General features: G+C 40.2%; 1 long non-coding RNA gene across 1 annotated transcript in view; it reads right to left on the minus strand.

The window, feature by feature from the left end:
• Positions 1-361: 361 nt before the first annotated feature.
• Positions 362-19,163, minus strand: part of LOC111763636 (uncharacterized) — a 44,662-nt gene continuing 25,860 nt past the window's right edge. Inside the window, exon 4 of the long non-coding RNA XR_009184529.2 lies at positions 362-480. This is a non-coding gene — a long non-coding RNA (uncharacterized lncRNA). The remainder of the gene's footprint in view (positions 481-19,163) is intronic.

Below are 19,163 nucleotides of genomic sequence, written 5' to 3' on the forward strand. Positions count from 1 at the left end.
GAAGGTGGAGGAATACGGATGGCTGCAGTCTCGGTGGATCCACAGGTGACTGACCTAGTTCTGCCCTCCTGCTTCAGTCTGTATTCTTTGAGCCTGCTCCTGGGAAAAGAGAAATTTCATGGTCTTCCTGTTTAGTGACAAGTCCCCATTGGTCTTTCCTTATGCCTTCTCATAAGCCCTGGCTCCATTGTAGGTGTTCATCAGTGGCCGGCCATCAGCATATTATCTGTATCTCCTAATACTTTCCTCAAGGAAAGTTGCTCTTCTACCTTTTCAGTTTCTGGAATATCAGCTAATTTTTTATAATCGATATGTGAGTCAACACCTTCCCCAAGCGTTCTTGTGCTTTCCTTACCTAAAGGATGTAGACATTGGCACTTCAAGGGTCCTCAGCACATGCAGGCCATGTGTTGTGTGGTTGGTTTGAGTAGATATCCCCAAGTCTTCTTCCCAGGGGCATGAATCTGTGTATATCCACCTCTATGGAGGAGAGAGCACATTAAGATTCAGGATTACTGAATGTATTATTTGAGTTGGCCTATTTCTTAATGCTAATAAGGACAGAAAAAGAATGTGGGGTAAAAGAAGATTCACAAGTCCCTCAAAATGTATTTGTATGCAATATGATATAGGGACAGAGGATATGAAGTCGCTTTGTGTATTTTGGTGCAAGAATGAGTCTTGTCCAAGTAGCTGGGGAGAGATTCATTTTGTGGCCAAGAGGACTGACATCAGGAACCTTTGGGCTCTTCCAAGGATCACTCCACAAGCACTGCTCCCTCTCCTCCCCAAATAATGACTGAAATTTTTATATGGAACACAGAAAAATAGTCATGTCTAAAATTGTTTCATTCCAATGAAAGTCAAACCAACTTCATTGTAAAAAAACAAACAGAAAAATAAATGGTTTGATTTGTTTAGCATGCCTTGGGCTGCCCTGCATGTCCTGGGTATATTTAAGCTGGGAGGAAGGTGGAGAAGGTCTGAGGCACTCAATCACCCCCCTACCTGGGCTCTTGTCCAGGCCCATGGTTAGAGCAGTTAGACAGCCTGGGGATGTGGGATTTAGTGGCTAGGATTTGATTCTGGGGGGTGTGGAGAGTTTAGTTGAACACTGGGTGGACATGTTCTGGACCTGAATTAAGTGGTAAGTGTCCTATGAGGATACAATCAGGAAAAAAAACCTGAGATCAAGAAGATACGGTGCACACCTCTCTGTACTGAAAGTTTTTTTGTCACCCTCCAATCTCTAATTAACCTCTCAAATTGAGGTGTCCATGGTCCAGTCTCTCGACTCATCCTGTCAGCCCTGACAGACTCTGAAATTCCCTGACACACACCCTTGTTCTTAGCCAGTGCTGCCTTCTCTAAGTTCTAGTTCTGATTCCTTCCCCATTGACTTTGTGGTTTCAGGCAATCCATGACTCCCAGAGTGTGTCCTCTGGGACAGCTCAGCACACACAGCTGGGGTTACATTGCAGGGTGGTGTCCCATCACATAGGCAAAATGGTGATAAGGCTGCCCTTTTGCCAAGGGTTCCTGGCACCCATGCTTGCTGCTGGCAAAGAGCTTGGGATAGAAACAGTCACATATCAGGACCCTCTCCTCTTGTCATCTTCACATATTACCCACAACTCTGCCCACAATTTCTCCTTCACCTCTACTTCTTTTTCCAAAGAGAGCAGCATCCAGGGGCTGTCTGCCCTCTACTGTCCCTTCTGTAATAGAATTTTATACTTGGCCATGCTTTCCCCAGCTGATGCCCTCTCTCTGTTCCAAGCTGGACCTCACTAAAGTGACGTGGGACTCATAGGCTGTATGTCACAGAGGCAGTATGATAAGGGCTGGGCACCAAGCAACAAAAGTCTAAAAGATTCCTAAGCACCATGTCATGCAGGTTCCACTAGGGTAGAGCATCCTCATCATGTGTTCCCATACTGCTTCTACCTGGTGTTTAAATCAGTGACCACATCGGTCATTAATTGATAATATATTGAGGGAATAAAAGAGCCCTTGCTCCACCATTCACTGCTGTATGACTTTGGGAAAGTCACCAAGTCCTTTCCACTCCAAGTTCTTTATTGGAAAATGGATGTAACATAGTTCAGCTCAGGATGTTTGACCTAGTAAATGAATCCTGCTTGAAAGAAACTCTCCTGTGGTCTCTCTTCTCAGTCAGGGACAGAATTCATCATCACATTTAGTCCAGGGCTTTTTGGCTTTGCTCTCATGTTTTCACATACCTGGGTGTCATCTCCAACTCCCATCCTTGTTTTGGTTGAACAGTTGACAGCAGGTGGGAAATTCTGGTGTTGTCCAAACACTGTTCCGTGCCCAATCCCTAAAATGTGTCCCTGAGCCTGCAGAGTGAGAACTGCCTGAAGGGCCATCCTGCCTGAACTTCCTCATTGACCACCATCTGACAACCATGTGCCAAAGTCCACCAGAAGAGTTGGCACATACTAGGCTTTCATTCCACTGAATTGTTACTTCTCCTGGTTTCTATCTCTTCTTTCGGAACATACGGAAGGACAGAGTTTGTGACTTGAAGTGTTGAATATTCTCCCAAGATGGCCAGCAATGGAGGAAGCCTTTGGAGGTGATGTCCAATTTGCTGCCCTCATGTCTGCTTGACGTTTACAAATTCACACACACATTCCACTGTCCACAGCCACCTCACTGTACACTATCAATGTCCTCCCCAGGGTTTATATTTCATAGTAAACAATGCTTGCAATTGTTTACTCCAGAGTTGTATGTAAATATATAGGTATAGAACTCAATTTTTTTTCACTCAGGATAAAGCCCTTAAGTTACATCCAAACCATTGCATACATCAATAGTGTACTCCTTTTTTTTTTTTTTTTTAAGAACCCAATTACATATGTTGAAAGATAGGCACCAGCCATGGTTCCATTATGGTTTACATTATGGTTTACATTTTAGGCTATAAACCCTTTATAAATTTTTGGTGATATCTAACATGGCCTGTATCCATCATTTCAGGATCATGCAGAACACTTCCCTTGCCCCCAAGTGATCCCCTTTCCCAATTACTCTATTCCTCACTCCCCCTGCCCTCAGGGTCCACACTGACACCCAAGCTTCACTTCTTGAAGGACAATATTTGTAGATACTTGCAAGGATGCTGAGGGCTTGACACACTGGTCAGTCCTCCCCCACTGGGAGCCACCTATGCTCTTGAGAGACACCCTCCCCTCTGTGGGAGAATATCAGGTCTCCCCAGTATGCGGTCATAACACCTTCCCACTCATTGTATGGGTCTACACTCACTTATATAACACACTATGACATGATGAGCACTTACACACTCCCTAGAAGCCTGACCCAGGTGCGCCCTGTGCCAGAAGATGCATCAAACACCTTAAACCAGTAACCCTTCCTTATTATATTTTCCAAAGAGGTTTCTCATGGTTGCAGTTTCAACCACTACCTGACAATCTCTTCTGTTCTCCTGCTCCGCCCAACCCTCCCCCCAGTTCCTTGGACCATCTGACCCAGCCTCACCTCAAGCATCCAAAGCCAGACCCAGTAGTGTCCCTATGCCCCTGTTGTATCCCTTCATGCACAATTACTTACCTCTAATTTATCATAGGTTTCCCCCATGTGGGTGTCAACTCACAAACTTTCTCTCACCAACTATTTTCTGTAAGCCTGTCTTCCAGTCTCTAACTCTGTGAGACAGTTTGATTTGCTTAATTCATAACAGAGAGGTATTCTACTATATTCTACTACAGAATTATTGTGACTCTAGCAATGGAAATTATATCATTGATGTGGAGACAGTGGCCATGGGAGTTGCTGAAGGCAGGGAGAGGGAAAAAGAGATGTGATACTGGGGCATTTTGGGGACTTGGAGCTGTCCTTGATGATTTTGCAGGGACAGATGCAGGAAATTATATATCCTGTCAAAACCCAATGAATGGACTGGGAGAGAGTGTAAACTACAACATACACTATAATCCATGCTGTGTAGCAGTGCTCCAAAATGTACTCATCAACTGCAATGAGTGTACCACATTAATGAAAGATGTTGTCAATGTGGGACGAGTGGGGGTTGTGGGGAATGAGGTATATGGGAACCTATTTTTTAATGTAACATTTTGTGTGATCTATGTATCTTCAAAAAAACTTTAAAAAAAGAAACCATATTTGTTGAGCACATGCAGAATGATGAAGTAGGGAACGTTTAAACTTAAGATAAATGAGCAAGTTCAAATATTTTGAAGGCTGTCATACAAAAAAGTGCGAGTTTGGCTATTCAGTATTTTTTTAAAAGGCAGAATTTAAACTAAGGAATAAATATTAGCAAACAACAGGAGGCAGGATAGTTGTACAAGCATATCACTGATCTAATAGTTTCTTTTCCAATATCATGCACTTTGCACTTACTTTTCCCTTCTGCTGAAGGAAGGAGTAACTTAACACTTCTCCTAGACATCTGCATGCTGGCCCATGCAGAGTGTTTATGCCCTCAAGGAGTGCCTTGCCACACAGAGTTGTCCCCTACGTAGGGGAGCCCCACGCACAAGGAGTGTGTCCCATTAGTAGAGCGGCCAAGTGTGAAGGCAAGTCCAGCCTGCCCAAGAATGGTGCCGCAGACACAGAGAGCTGATGCAGCAAGATGACACAACAACAACAACAAATAAGAAACACAGATTCCTGTGCTGCTGACAACAACGAAAGGGGAGATAAAGAAGAACACGCAGCAAATGGACACAGAAAACAGAGAACAGACACCTGGGGTAGGGGGCAAGGGGAGAGAAATAAATAAAATAAATCTTAAAATTTTTTTTCTTTTACATCCAAGTCATCTATTGCCAATGGAGATGCATTCACAGCATCAGAAAAAAAGTCTAAAGCTAACAAACTGTTTGTGGTCAATTGAGACGGCATGTACCCCAGAAAATCATGTTCTTAAAGCTGTCCATTCCTGTGGGTGTGAACTTACAGAGGGTGGGCCCTTTTGATTAGGTTACTTCAGTTAAGGTGTGACCCAGGCTGTTTCTTAATCCTCTTAATGGAGTCCTTTATAAATGGGGTGAATACACTGAGAGAAATAAAGAGAAAGACCAAGAAGCTAAGAGAGAAAGACAGAAGCAAGAAGCTGAAGCAATGAAAACTAGAGAAGAAGGAAAGCCCAGCACATACCACCATTGCCTTACTATGTGAAAAAGGAAGCAAAGATCATTGGCAGCTGGTCTTTAGGGACATTCTCTCAGCTGATGGCACATTGATTTGGACATTTTTCTCAGTCTCAAATCTCTAAGCTTGTAAGATAATAAATTTTCATTGTAAGATCTAGTCCATTTCTGGTATGTTGCATTGCGGTAGCTTAGCAGACTAAAACACTGTTTCCTCAGCTATGTTTTAGTATTTCACATCAACAATTCTCAGGAGGTGTGAAGACATAGAGAGCATATTCTCCAAAGAGGATGAGTCAAATACCCAGCAATTGTGCATTTCCTTCTATGGGACAGTGTCCTCAATTTCTAAATGAATCACTACAACTATCAATCAATGGTATAGATGGGATTGACATGTGTGTTTTGGGAAAAGAGCAAGGAAAACACAGCTGACCACCAATGCTCTACATTAAACAGGAGGGCTATATTTTAAGTCAAAAGTAAATACAAACTAACCACGTAACACCAATGTGGCCCATCCAAATGGTTAAATAATACAAAGTGAGAATTGTTTCAAAATATTCAGCATACTTTTTAAGGAATATATATATATTATATTATATATAATATATTATATATATAATATACTTCATGTTATATATGTACTTTATCACATACTTAGGAAGGAAGGCTGAAATGTATAATGCACCCAGTAAACTGAAAATAAAAGTTTTACATTTTTTTATTTGTTAGTATTCAGGACTCTGAAGGTGGATCTTGAAGTCAGAATGCCCCATCAGTTTTCAAGGAAAGCCATGGTGTTGGTCACTCTGATGACCTGCTGTGCATTGGGGATTGGTGGGCCTGGGGCAGCTCTGGTAAGAGAATAAACCTGTTAAAGGAAACATTCAAGGTCCCTGCCACTGGCTTTTTGAGTATAACTCTTTTGTGGTGGACTCAGCTTGCAATCAGTGTTACAATATCCCTTTCACAACCTCTTCACCATGAAGGCTGAAAAAGCTGCAAAGCCACTGGCAATTACAAAAGAATAGGCAGAGTCATTGGCAATGACACAAGTGTCCTCTTTGCATCTCTTCATATCTCCATGATTAGCTGAACCATCTCAGAACACAGGTAGGTATTGATGGTCATAGGATCCCAGGAAAATAGCTCCACAAGATTCTCTGTCCTACTGATCAAACTACCACAAGTTCAGAATGGGCAGATTTTAGAGCAGGTTGCATTCTACCAAAGAGTGCTTGCATTATGCATGCCATTATGGAGCAGATATAAAGCTACAAGCTGACTGCATTGGGGTGTAGCAATTCCTCCAGGAGCCTTGAGTCCCTGGTTCTTATCCTGATCTACTGCATATTCAAGGGAGTGAAGTTCATCTCATCCACAGAGTTTGGACTTATGCACACACTAGACACGAGAGGGTGGAAAGTCCTGGGGATATCTTAAAATTCTGCTTATCACAGGTTCCCATAGAATTCTTGTCCATATGGGGTGGACACTTCCTTCTCAAGGAGGTATTGGGGACTGAATCATGTGCCCCACAAATGGCAACTTCAGGGCCAAACCCCTGGTCCCATGGGTGTGGACCCTTTTGTAATTAAGATATTTGAAGATGGTATGAATAAAGGTATGCCCAAATGGAATACAAAGTGAATGTGGGTGGGACTTATTCCAAAATAGCTGAACTCCTTAAGAGCAAAGCAAAATGGACACAGAAGTAACCATGGCCAACAGCCAGAAGCTGCAAGTGAGTTGAACTCAGAAAACAAAAGGGAAGGTGATGTGCTTTGCATTGTCATGTGACAAATAAGCCAATGACCAAGGGTCCCTGGCAGCCTGCCTCAGAAGGCAAAAGTCTTTAAGGGAGAGCATCACCTTGCTAACATCTCAATTTTTGACTTCTAGCCTGAGATTCATGATCCAGTAAGTTTCCATTGTTGAAGCCATTCCATTGAATGATATTTTCTTAGTAGCTGGGAAACTAAAATTGCAGTATTTTTCAAATATGTGACCAAAACTTGGATCTCTTCCCAAAACTAGTTCAACCCTCTTCAAATATCTTCTCTTCCTTCAGATATTATACCACTGAAAATCTTCCAAACTATACTTACTATAATTATACTTAAGTTATACTTAGTATAATTTTACTTAGACCACACTCTTACATAATTTATTACATTTCACATCAATGCAATGTATTTGTGATACATAACTTATGGGAGTCCTTTGTCATGTTATGCATATTTGTTTTTTAAGTCCACAAATTTACTATACACTTATTGTTTATGTATGTTCATGTAGGAATGATATACTTCAATAAATTGTTTTAAAAATGGAAAAATAAAGAGAGTTCCACAGTCCCATTCTCTTCTTTGGAAGCTCTATAGAGAATCAGGATCAATCAGGGGTCATCAGTGACAGAAATATATATACAGGAAGAGATTCCTTTTAAGGAATTGATTCCTTTGATTGAAGGAAGGTGCAGAGCCTGGAAATTCCAGTATAAGGGTAGTTGAAAACTTCTGTCTGTACTCCTTATGCTGGAACTAGAGGAGGCAGTGGAAGGTGTAGTCTTGTGGAAGTACTCCTTATGATACATGGAATACCACTTCTCCCTTCTGAGGCCTCTCACTGTTTGCATTAGTCCAAATCACGTCGTTCATTGTAACTTTCTTTGCTTAGAGTCAAATCATTTTAGGCACTAATCCCATCTATGAAGTAACTTTGCAGGGACAACTAGGGCAGCTTTTGACAAACAACTGAACACATAAATTAGACATGTTGACACATAAAACTAATCGTAACAGTCTATCCATTGTCAATTGGACATCCACTGACATCTCAGATAAACTATACTTTATCTCCAAATAAAGACAATAACAAAACCACATTTCCATCTGACATGATACAGCTATCCTGTGTACTACTGAAAGTTCACTAATGTTTCCTCAAAATAGGATGCAAGCACTTGGGTGACCAATATTCACTCTTATCCTTGCTATCCTGTAACATAAATACTATGATGCAAAGTTAATACAACTTATCTTATACAGGGTTAGGAGAGGGATGAAAAGAAAGACGTTTGCTTTATACACAAACATATTCATATGCAAAAATGCTTCTAACAAAATAAATATTAATAGCAATTATAGTCCTTGTTGTGGCAAATGGTCACATGATCATAACTGGTAATTGCAACCGCCTACTTCTATTACACATGCATAATTAATTTCCCCTCAACAAACGAAGTCGCTGGTTATGGTTCTTTCCCTAATGCAGTAACCCATACCTTTTTAATGAATGGTATGGGCTATTAGTAGTCCTGTCCAAATTGATTGTTAGAGTTCTCCTTTGACTTTAATCACAGGGAATGGAAATACAAGTAGATACCCTAAGGAATATCCTGTATTCTGGAATTCTCTTCCTTACTTCCATTTTGAAGTAGCAGTCTAATTTCCCCTAGGTAATCGGGATCAATAACCTCAGCTAGTACATTCAATCCTGTCTTTGCTTGTTGATTCAGAGGCATGAGGAAACCAAAGTGGTCCACAGCAATTTTGACTTCCAGTTCAATGAAATCATTTTTTCTCTTTTCTGGAGGAAAAGCATACGTTTTGGTGATAAGAAGCAAAACACTTGGTAGAGGATCACTAGTGAGTTATCTCTATTGCCATCCCTTGATTTCTGGACTCACAAATCACAGCTTTGGGAGAAGCAGAACCATATATTAGACTGTAATTGAGTGTATATACAGCTTCCTGGAGGACATTTATCTAGACCTGCAAGGTATGGCCACCTAGCTAACCCCATAATTGAATCTTCCAAAGGTCATTCCACTGATGTGTCAATTCAGCTGCTCCAGTATGAAAATGGAAGATGAGGGAATTCCATTAGCATATGCCCAGTACTGCATTTCATTAACCATGAAGCGGGTTCCATGAACAGAAGCAAAGCTGTGTGGAATATCAAGATGAAGGATAAGATGCTCTTTAAGTCCACAGATGGTAGTTGTGTCACGGTTGATGTTTTCAGGGAAGAAAAATTCATATTCAGAATAAATGGAGAGCTGTGTCTATTTGAATAGGCATTGGTCTGATTGATTGATTCGATAAAGTGGCCAGATCCTTAAAAGTGTAATCTGCAAAGGCATGCCTTAGATTCAAAGCAAGGACTAGGTGGAAAGTAAAAGGATGAAAAAGGATTATCATGTGAGAGCAATCATAAAAGAGGTGGAGTGTCTCTTGCTTTCTGACATACTAAGTTCAAATGTTTAAATACTGTGAAGGCTAGGAAAGGTTATGTTCTTGAACTCATCCATTCCCAAGAGTGTGGGGCCATTTGATTGGGCTACATCAGTGCAGCATGACCCAGGTTGGGTCTCAACCCGTTTGTTGGGTTTTATTTAAACTGAGAACTGAAAGAAGAGCTACTCAGAAAGAGAGCCTCCACTTTGACCATGCCATCTGAGAGAAAAGACTTTAGGCATGGCAGTGATTAGCTGCCACCTTGCCTTGCCACGTGGCAAGACTCCAGGATCTGCCAGCAGATGACATTTGTTGAGGAAACATCTCTGCTGGTGCCTTGATTTGGACATTTCAAGTCCCTCTGTAAAAACTAACCCATTCCTGGTAACTTTGCATTGGCAGATTTAGCAAACTAAGGCGGTATGCTTTAAGGCAATAAATGTTATAAAGACAAAGAGAAATATTTCATAATGATTAAAATGTTATTACATCTTAAGGACATGACAATTGTAAAATATGTTCATGCCTAACAATGGACACTTCAAATGCCTGAAGAAATAACCTGAGAGATTTGAAAGGAGAAAGAAATCATTGAACAGTCATAGTCTAAGTTTTCCATACCCACTCCCAATAATTGATAGAACTACTAGACATGAATTCAGCAAGGTATAGAAGATTTGTGCAACATTATCAACTAACTCTACCTAATTGACGTGAACAAAACATTCCATCCATTGGCAGCAGTGTACACACTCTTTTCAAGTTCACAGGAAATGTTCTCCAGAATAGAAACTCTGCTGTTCAAATGGAAAAAACAACAAAGCAAAAACCTAAAGTCTGTATAACTTTAAAATTATGCAAAGTATTTTCTCCAATTGCAATGAAATGAAATTAGAATCAACAATTGAAAGGAGTCCGGAAAACTTCCTGATATTTGGAAGTTAGTTAATGACCATTGGAATAATCCATGGGTCACTGAAGACATTACAGGGAAATTGCTAAATACCTTAATCTGATCTAAAAAATAACACACCATACACTATATCACAACCTATGGGATGCATCAAAGAGCAAAGCTTACAGACTATGGGGAAGATGGCATCAGAGCACACAAGCAGGGCTCAACACTCACAAAAGCAAAGGAGAAGTGCAAGGAGATGTCAGAGAGACTTGTGTTGGGGGATAACTAACCCGGACAGTACTGCCCAAGGCCCAGGAGGGCAAGGGACAGAGAGCCAAAGAGCCTGAAATGTCAACTGTGAGGTTCTAAACACCCCTGGCAGGAGGAAAGGGCTCCCAATGCCCATTTTCAAGGCATGAAGCATGATAAAACCCATGGCTAAGTGCAGCTGACTGAGAGGGAAGAGGGAGGATGTGGCACATGACAGAGTGGTTTCTCTTCTGTGAATCTGACCAGCAGCGCCAGACCAGAAGCAAGGGTAGCCTGGGGATTGTGGCACTTCCTTGGAAGTGTTTGCCAATGAATGCCATCTGCTAGCGAGTTGGATAACAGCAATGAGAAAAACTGCTTTTAGGTCACTTTTTTCCCAAAACCCTGGCGGAAAAAAATCTGTACCCCATTAGTGTATCCCTGGCCTGGTTTTGGTTACATAACGTTGGCAATTTAAAAGCCTCAGAATGAGGTGAACCAAAACTCAAAGAGGCATTGTGATAGAACAAGCAATCATTCAAAGATCTAACACCAATCTTCCTCAAGATGTTCCAAAAAATCAAACAGGAGAGAACACGAACACATTCTATGAAGCCAACGTCACGCTAATATCAGAATCAGATAAAGATGTTACAAAAAATAAAATTACAGACCAATACTTATAATGAATATATATGTAGCAAAGTTCCAAAAATACTTCCAAACAGAATCCAAAAGCATATTAAAAATTATACACACACAAAAAAAGTTATACACAGGCAGCCTATTCAATGGGAGAAAATATTGAAGAATATTGAAAATCCCATATCCAACAAGGTTTTGATTTCCATGTCATATAAAGAGATCATACAATTCGTCGATGTAAGGAAAAGCAACTCAATTTTAAAAAGGGCCCAATTAGGAGGACACCCAGGACCTGCAGTCATGACAGATGACTTGGGACTTCAGTGCCTTGTCAGTGGGCCCTACTGTGGAACTTACAATCCTGAGTGTGATGGAGTTGGACTCAGATGTGACTTCTCTGTGCATACCTCTTATGTCACTTTTCCTGAACCTGAGGATTGTGCTGGGGTTAGTGTATTCTCAGGAGACTTGAATCTCAGGACTGTGCATGTGCCAGCTGGGACCTGAGCTTCAGCAGAGTTTCAACACCTACTCTCCAGTTTGTTGGACTTATGCCGGTCAGCTGACAGGGAGGTGAGGATCGTCAACCACCACACCATGGAAACGAGTCTACAATGGCAAGTGGGAGAATCCCATCTACCAGTCATGTGGGATTGAAACACTTCTCGATTTTGAGGTGGAGTGGACATCACCATCCCAGGAACTTCAGGATGGAGGAATAAATTATGGATTACAGTGGACTTACCGGTATTCTAGTATACAATTGTTGTGACCCTAGCTATGGAAGAAACTGTATCACTGATGTGGAGACAGTGGCCACAAGAGTTGCTGAGGGAAGGGAGACGGCAAAAAAGGAGTGATATGGGGGTATATTTTGAACTTGAAGTTGTCCTGAATGATATTGCAAGGGCATGCAGGACATTAAATATCCTGCCAAAATGCACTGAATGGACTGGGAGAGAGTGTACTCTACAATGTAAACTATAATCCATGCTGTGTAGCAGTGCTACAAAATGTATGCATCTGGGGGGAGGAGACAAGATGGTCGCTGAGTGAACTTGCCTTTGTGGTCTGTCCCGGGAAGAGACGGCTGGGCGCGGCGGCAGGTTCTCCAAGGCGAGGCTTTTTCGGGATTTTTTTTTTTTTTTTGATTTTGTAAAAATATTACATTAAAAAATATTTCAGGATTTTTGCAGGGCAGAAGTGCCGGGACATCGATTGGGTGGAAAGGTAACGGAGAGGATTGGTCTAGTAGATATAATTTGGGTTCTATTGCCCGCAGGTGAGACCCGTGCACGGGCTCCTCCCTGTTGGGGGTGGGGGGAACCGCGGTCCTGTCCTGGGGTTCCGCTTTTGGATGGCTCTGAAGGGCTAAGGAGTTCGCGAGCTCTGGGCAAACTGTTGACAGATTGATGTGACAGATCGCCTTTGTAGATCGATTTGGGAAGATAGACGGTGTTTTGTTGTGAAGCGGGAGAAACTTTTGAGTGAGAATATAAACAATAGCCCTTCCGCCTGAAACCCCACCCCCAAAAGCCCGGCAACCGTTCTCCAACCCAAATAGGCTGTAGGCAATAAAGAGAAGTAATTGGAAAATTGTTCTAGGCTGCAGCAAGGGGGGGGGGGGACACGTCTGGAAGCCGAATAGGGAATATTGTGCGAAGCTTGAGAATTCCGGTTTTCGAATCTGTTTTCGGCGTCACAGGCCGGGCTTTGGAGCTGTACTAGTAAAGTGGCTGCGGTGTAGAGGCGCCCTCTAGTGGTAGTGGTTTGGAATCACAGGACGGGAGCTGTCCAAAAGCTGAAGTGAAAGATAACGTACTAATGAGTCCAGCAAAGTAAGTGAATTGCAGGGTTCAGTCACAATATAGAATTTGCGGATCTGACTTCCCCCATAGTGTTGGCACCCAGCTGGGGGGATCCCTGAGGGCTGTGTTACACTGCGGGGCTCCCAGGCTTCCTGTTGACCAGACTGGAGGCTGCCAGGTCTGAATTCCCTAAATTCTGGTGGCCCACACTACAGAGACTCACACCTCTTGAGTCCTCATTATCTCAGACTTTCCATCCCTGAATCCATCACGCACTGAGGTCCATCTGAGGTCCTTAAATGCCCTAGCCTTCAACGTTGGCATTTTTTCTTTATTGTTTCATTTTGTTTTGTTTTTATTTTCATTGTGACTTATTCTTTACTTTTTTCAATTTCCTGATTGCTAACACCGCATTATCCCCTAGTCTTCTCTCACAGCATATCCCCCAAAGTCTTTTTTTACTCAGTTATTTAAGGGTTTTTTTTTGTGTGTGGTAGGTGCTGTGTAGTGGGTGTTTTAATTCTGGTTTGTGTATATCTGTTTTTTTTTTTTTTTCTTTCCCCTACCTGTTCCCCACCCCTTGCCCACCCTCTTTTCCTTTCTTCCTCTCGTCCCTTCCTCCCCCCCTTTTTTTTCCTCCCTTTTTTTCTGTTGTCTCTCTCCCTCTTGTCCCTCATATTCTACTTAGTTTATTTTAACTCAATTATACAATAGGTGTGGCAGGAAACACCTCACATTCGCTGGGTTTTCTCATCCTTCACTGCCTCATTTCTGTGTGAACTGATTTAGGCTATCTACACTATCCTCTTTCCCCTACATCTTGATATCCATCACCATCTACTGGCTCTCCTATATTCCACCTCCCACCTCCCTTTCTTCGATCTACGAAGGGTCTAAGTCTTAATTTCTAATACCTATGTTTTGTTTTCTGTCTGTTATCCACTCTTGAAACTATTACCTTTCTTTTCTCTTTCCCTCTCTCACAAAATCAATAGCTTTTTAGCTCATACCATATTCCTCCCATATTCAATCATCTACCTCATAATAGGTACTCTATCTACTGCTATAACTCTACACAATTTACATGAATCTAACCTCCATCCTCCCAGATCTCATATTCTTGCTTTGTTAACATATATCACCAATACTACTTTACACTTTTCCCTAGCTTACACAATTGCCTTTCCCCAACACTAATACTTTCCTTTAAAGTGAACTTAACCAACAAGAAACTAGAATAAGAAGAAAAAAGGGACAAAGAGAAGATATAACACCTATGCAAAAAAACAGCTAATTAACCTCCAAGAGCAGACAAAGAAGCTAAGGAACTGATTAAATCCATCAAGATAAAGAGATGACCAGAAAGCAACAAAAATCTACAAACCAAACCAATAATCAGGAAAACATGGCTGAATCCAATCAACAAACCAATAATCACGAAGGGGAGCAAAACTTGGCACAAGCACAAATGATCTCAGAACATTTATCACCGACAAATTTGACGAAGTAATGAAAGAGGTTAACAACATGAAGACATCACTTGGAGGGGAAATTGCAGACATATGCAAAAACATAACAGATATGATGGGAATGAACACCACAGTTCAAGAAATCAAAAATACACTTGCAGCAAATATCAGCAGACTAGAAGAGACAGAGCAGAGAATTAGTGATGTGGAAGACAGTACATCAGAAATCAAACAGATAATAGAAGGGGTCAATAAGAAGATAGAAAAAATCCAATTAGGACTTTCGGACCTGAATGATAATGCAAAATGCTCAAACATACGTATTATAGGCATTCCAGAAGGTGAAGAGAAGGGAAAGGGGTCAGAAAGAGTGTTGCAGGAAATAATGGCTGAAAACTTCCCAAATCTACTGAAAGAGACAGATGTACATATCCAAGAAGCACAGCACACTCCACTAGTCATAAACCCCAACAGGCCCACCGCAAGACATATACTTGTCAAATTATCCAATGCTCAAGACAAAGAGAAAATCCTAAAAGCAGCAAGAGAAAAGAAAACCATCACATACAAGGGAAGCTCAATTAGATTAAGTGCTGATTTCTCTTCTGAAACCATGGAGGCAAGAAGGCAGTGGTATGATATAGTCAAGGTACTAAAGGAAAAAAATTTCCAACCAAGAATACTCTATCCAGCTAAACTAGCATTCAAACATGATGGAGAGTTCAAAATATTCGCAGACAAACAGAAACTGAAAGAGTATACCAACAAGAAACCTCCCCTTCAAGAAATTCTAAAGGGAGTTCTGCAGGAAGAAAGGAAAAAACAGGAAAGGCAGAGTTGGAGGAGAGTATAAGACCAACAACAACAACAAAAAGACAAAAAAATATATACAAACAAAATATGACAAACACAAATCCAATCAAAATATGGCTAACACAAATAATTCCTTGATAGTAATAACACTAATGTCAACGGATTAAACTCACCTATCAAAAGATTCAGACTGGGACATTGGATAAGGAAATATGACCCATCCATATGCTGTCTACAAGAGACACATCTTAGACCCAGAGACGCATGGAGATTGAAAGTGAATGGCTGGAAAACAATCATACAAGCTAACAATAACCAAAAAAAGGCAGGAGTAGCTATTTTAATATCAGACAAAATAGACTTTAAATGTGAAACAATTGTGAGAGACAAAGAAGGATACTACATTTTAGTGAAAGGGAAAATCTGTCAAGAAGATCAAACAATCATAAATATTTATGCCCCTAACAAGGGTGCCTCTAAATACATCAGGCAAACGCAGGAAAAACTAAGTGAAACAATAGATACATCTACAATTATAGTGGGGGATTTTAATACACCACTATCAACTCTGGACAGAACATCTCAAAAGAGAATCACCAAAGAAACAAAACATCTGGATAGTATATTAGAGGAGCTGGATCTAATAGACATATATAGATCACTACACCCAAACACAGCAGGATATACATTTTTCTCAAGCGCACATGGATCATTCTCCAAGATAGATCTTATGCTGGGCCACAAAGAAAGGCTGAACGAATTCAGAAAGATTGAAATCATACAAAACATTATCTCTGACCACAGTGGAGTCAAGCTGGAGTTTCGCAAGGGACAGAAGCCCAGATTTCACACCACGATTTGGAAATTAAACAGCACACTCTTAGAAAAAGAGTGGGTCAAAGAGGAAATCTCAAAAGAAATCAATGACTACCTTGAAACAAATGATAATGATAACACAACATACCAAAATTTATGGGATGCAGCAAAAGCAGTACTGAGAGGGAAGTTTATAGCCATAAATTCATATATCAAAAAAGAAGAAAGAGCAAAAATTGAAGAACTAACTGCACATTTGAAGGAATTAGAAAAACAACAACAAAGTAACCCAACAGGAAGAAGAAGAAAAGAAATAACAAAGATAAGAGCAGAACTAAATGAAATAGAAAATAAGAAAGCACTTGAACAGATAAACAAGACCAAGAGCTGGTTTTTTGAGAAGATTAACAAAATTGACAAACCTTTAGCAACACTAACAAAGAAAAAAAGAGAGAAGACGCAAATACACAAAATAAGAAATGAGAAAGGCGATATCACCACTGACCCCACAGAAATAAAGACTATCATAAGAGGATATTTTGAAAAACTATATTCCAACAAAAATGACAATCTAGAGGAAATGGACAAATTCCTAGAAACACATAAGCAGCCCATATTGACGAAAGAAGAAATTGATGATCTTAACAAACCAATCACAAGCAGAGAGATAGAATCAGTTATTAAAAATCTCCCAACTAAGAAGAGCCCAGGGCCAGATGGCTTCACAGGTGAATTCTACAAAACATTCCGGAAAGAACTGACACCAATCCTGCTGAAACTATTCCAAAAAATTGAAACAGAAAGAACATTACCCAACTCCTTCTATGATGCCAACATTACCCTAGTACCAAAGCCAAACAAAGACATCACAAGAAAGGAAAATTACAGACCAATTTCTCTAATGAACCTAGACGCAAAAATACTTAACAAAATACTTGCTAATCGTATTCAACAACACATTAAACGTATTATACACCACGACCAAGTGGGATTCATCCCAGGTATGCAAGGATGGTTCAACATAAGAAAATCAATCAACGTAATACACCATATAAACAGATTGAAGGAAAAAAATCACATGATTATATCTATTGATGCAGAAAAAGCATTTGACAAAATACAGCACCCTTTCTTGATAAAAACACTCCAAAAGATTGGAATACAAGGGAATTTTTTGAACATGATAAAGAGTATATATGAAAAACCTAAAGCCAATATTGTTTACAATGGAGAAATCCTAGACTCCTTCCCTCTAAACTCAGGAACAAGACAAGGATGCCCACTGTCTCCGCTCCTATTTAACATTGTCTTAGAAATACTTGCTCGAGCACTGAGGCAAGAACCAGAAATAAAAGGCATTCAAATTGGAAAGGAAGAAGTCAAAATTTCATTATTTGCAGATGACATGATCCTATACATAGAAAACCCTGAGAGATCTACAATGAAGATTCTAGAACTCATAAATGAGTTTAGTAAAGTCACAGGTTATAAGATCAATGCACAAAAATCAGTAGCATTTCTGTACACCAATAATGAGCAAGATCAGGAGGAAATCAAAAAACAAATACCATTCACAATAGTAAATAAAAAAATCAAATACTTAGGAATAAATTTAACTAAAGAGGTAAAGAACTTATACAATGAGAACTATACAAGATTGTTCAAGGAAATCAAAGAAGACCTGAATAAATGGAAGACTATTCCTTGTTCATGGATAGGAAGACTGAACATTATTAAGATGTCTATCCTACCAAAACTGATCTACACATTCAATGCAATCCCAATAAAAATCAATGCAGCCTTCTTTAAGGAACTAGAAAAACTAACTATGAAATTTATTTGGAAAGGAAAGAGACCCCGAATAGCCAAAGACATACTGAAAAAGAAAAACGAAATTGGAGGAATCACACTACCTGACTTCAAAACATACTACAAAGCTACGGTGGTGAAAACAGCATGGTATTGGCATAAAGAGAGACACATAGACCAATGGAATCAAATTGAAAGCTCTGATATAGAACCTCACATATACAGCCACATAATATTCGATAAAGCCACCAAACCCTCTCAACTGGGAGAGAGTGGCCTATTCAACAAATGGTGTCTGGAGAACTGGATAGCCATATGTAGAAGAATGAAAGAGGATTACCATCTCACACCTTATACAAAGATCAACTCAAGATGGATCAAAGACCTAAATATAAGACCCAAGACCATAAAAACCTTAGAAAGCAGTGTAGGGAAACATCTACAGGACCTTGTAATAGGAAATGGATTTATGAATATCTCACCAAAAGCATGAGCAGCAAAAGAACTAATAGATAAATGGGACTTCCTCAAAATTAAAGCCTTCTGCACCTCAAAGGAGTTTGTCAAGAAAGTAAAAAGGGAGCCCACACAGTGGGAGAAAATATTTGGCAGCCATATATCTGATAAGAAACTTATAACTTGCATATATAAAGAACTCCTATATCTTGAAAATAAAAAGATAAGCAACCCATTTAAAAAATGGGAAAAAGACTTAAATAGACACTTCTCTGAAGAAGAAGTACAAATGGCAAAAAAGCACATGAAAAAATGTTCCAAATCTCTAGCTATCAGGGAAATGCAAATCAAAACTACAATGAGATACCACCTTACACCCATAAGATTGGCAGCTATGAAAAAAAGAGAAGAATACATACAAGTGCTGGAGAGGATGTGAAGGAAAGGGAACACTTATCCACTGCTGGTGGGAATGCAGAAGGATCCAACCATTCTGGAGGACAGTATGGCGGTTTCTCAAAAAACTAGCCATAGATTTGCCATATGACCCAGCAATACCACTGCTGGGTATATACCCAGCAGAACTGAAAACAAGGACACAAACCGATATATGTACACCAATGTTCATAGCAGCATTGTTCACTATTGCCAAAAGTTGGAATCAACCCAAATGCCCATCAACAGATGAGTGGATCAATAAAATGTGGTATATATACACACAATGGAATACTACTCGGCTGTAAGAACAAACACACTACAAACACATGTGATAACATGGATGAATCTTG

The sequence above is a fragment of the Dasypus novemcinctus genome (genome assembly GCF_030445035.2).
Source record: "Dasypus novemcinctus isolate mDasNov1 chromosome 8 unlocalized genomic scaffold, mDasNov1.1.hap2 SUPER_8_unloc_2, whole genome shotgun sequence".
NCBI lineage: Eukaryota > Metazoa > Chordata > Mammalia > Cingulata > Dasypodidae > Dasypus > Dasypus novemcinctus.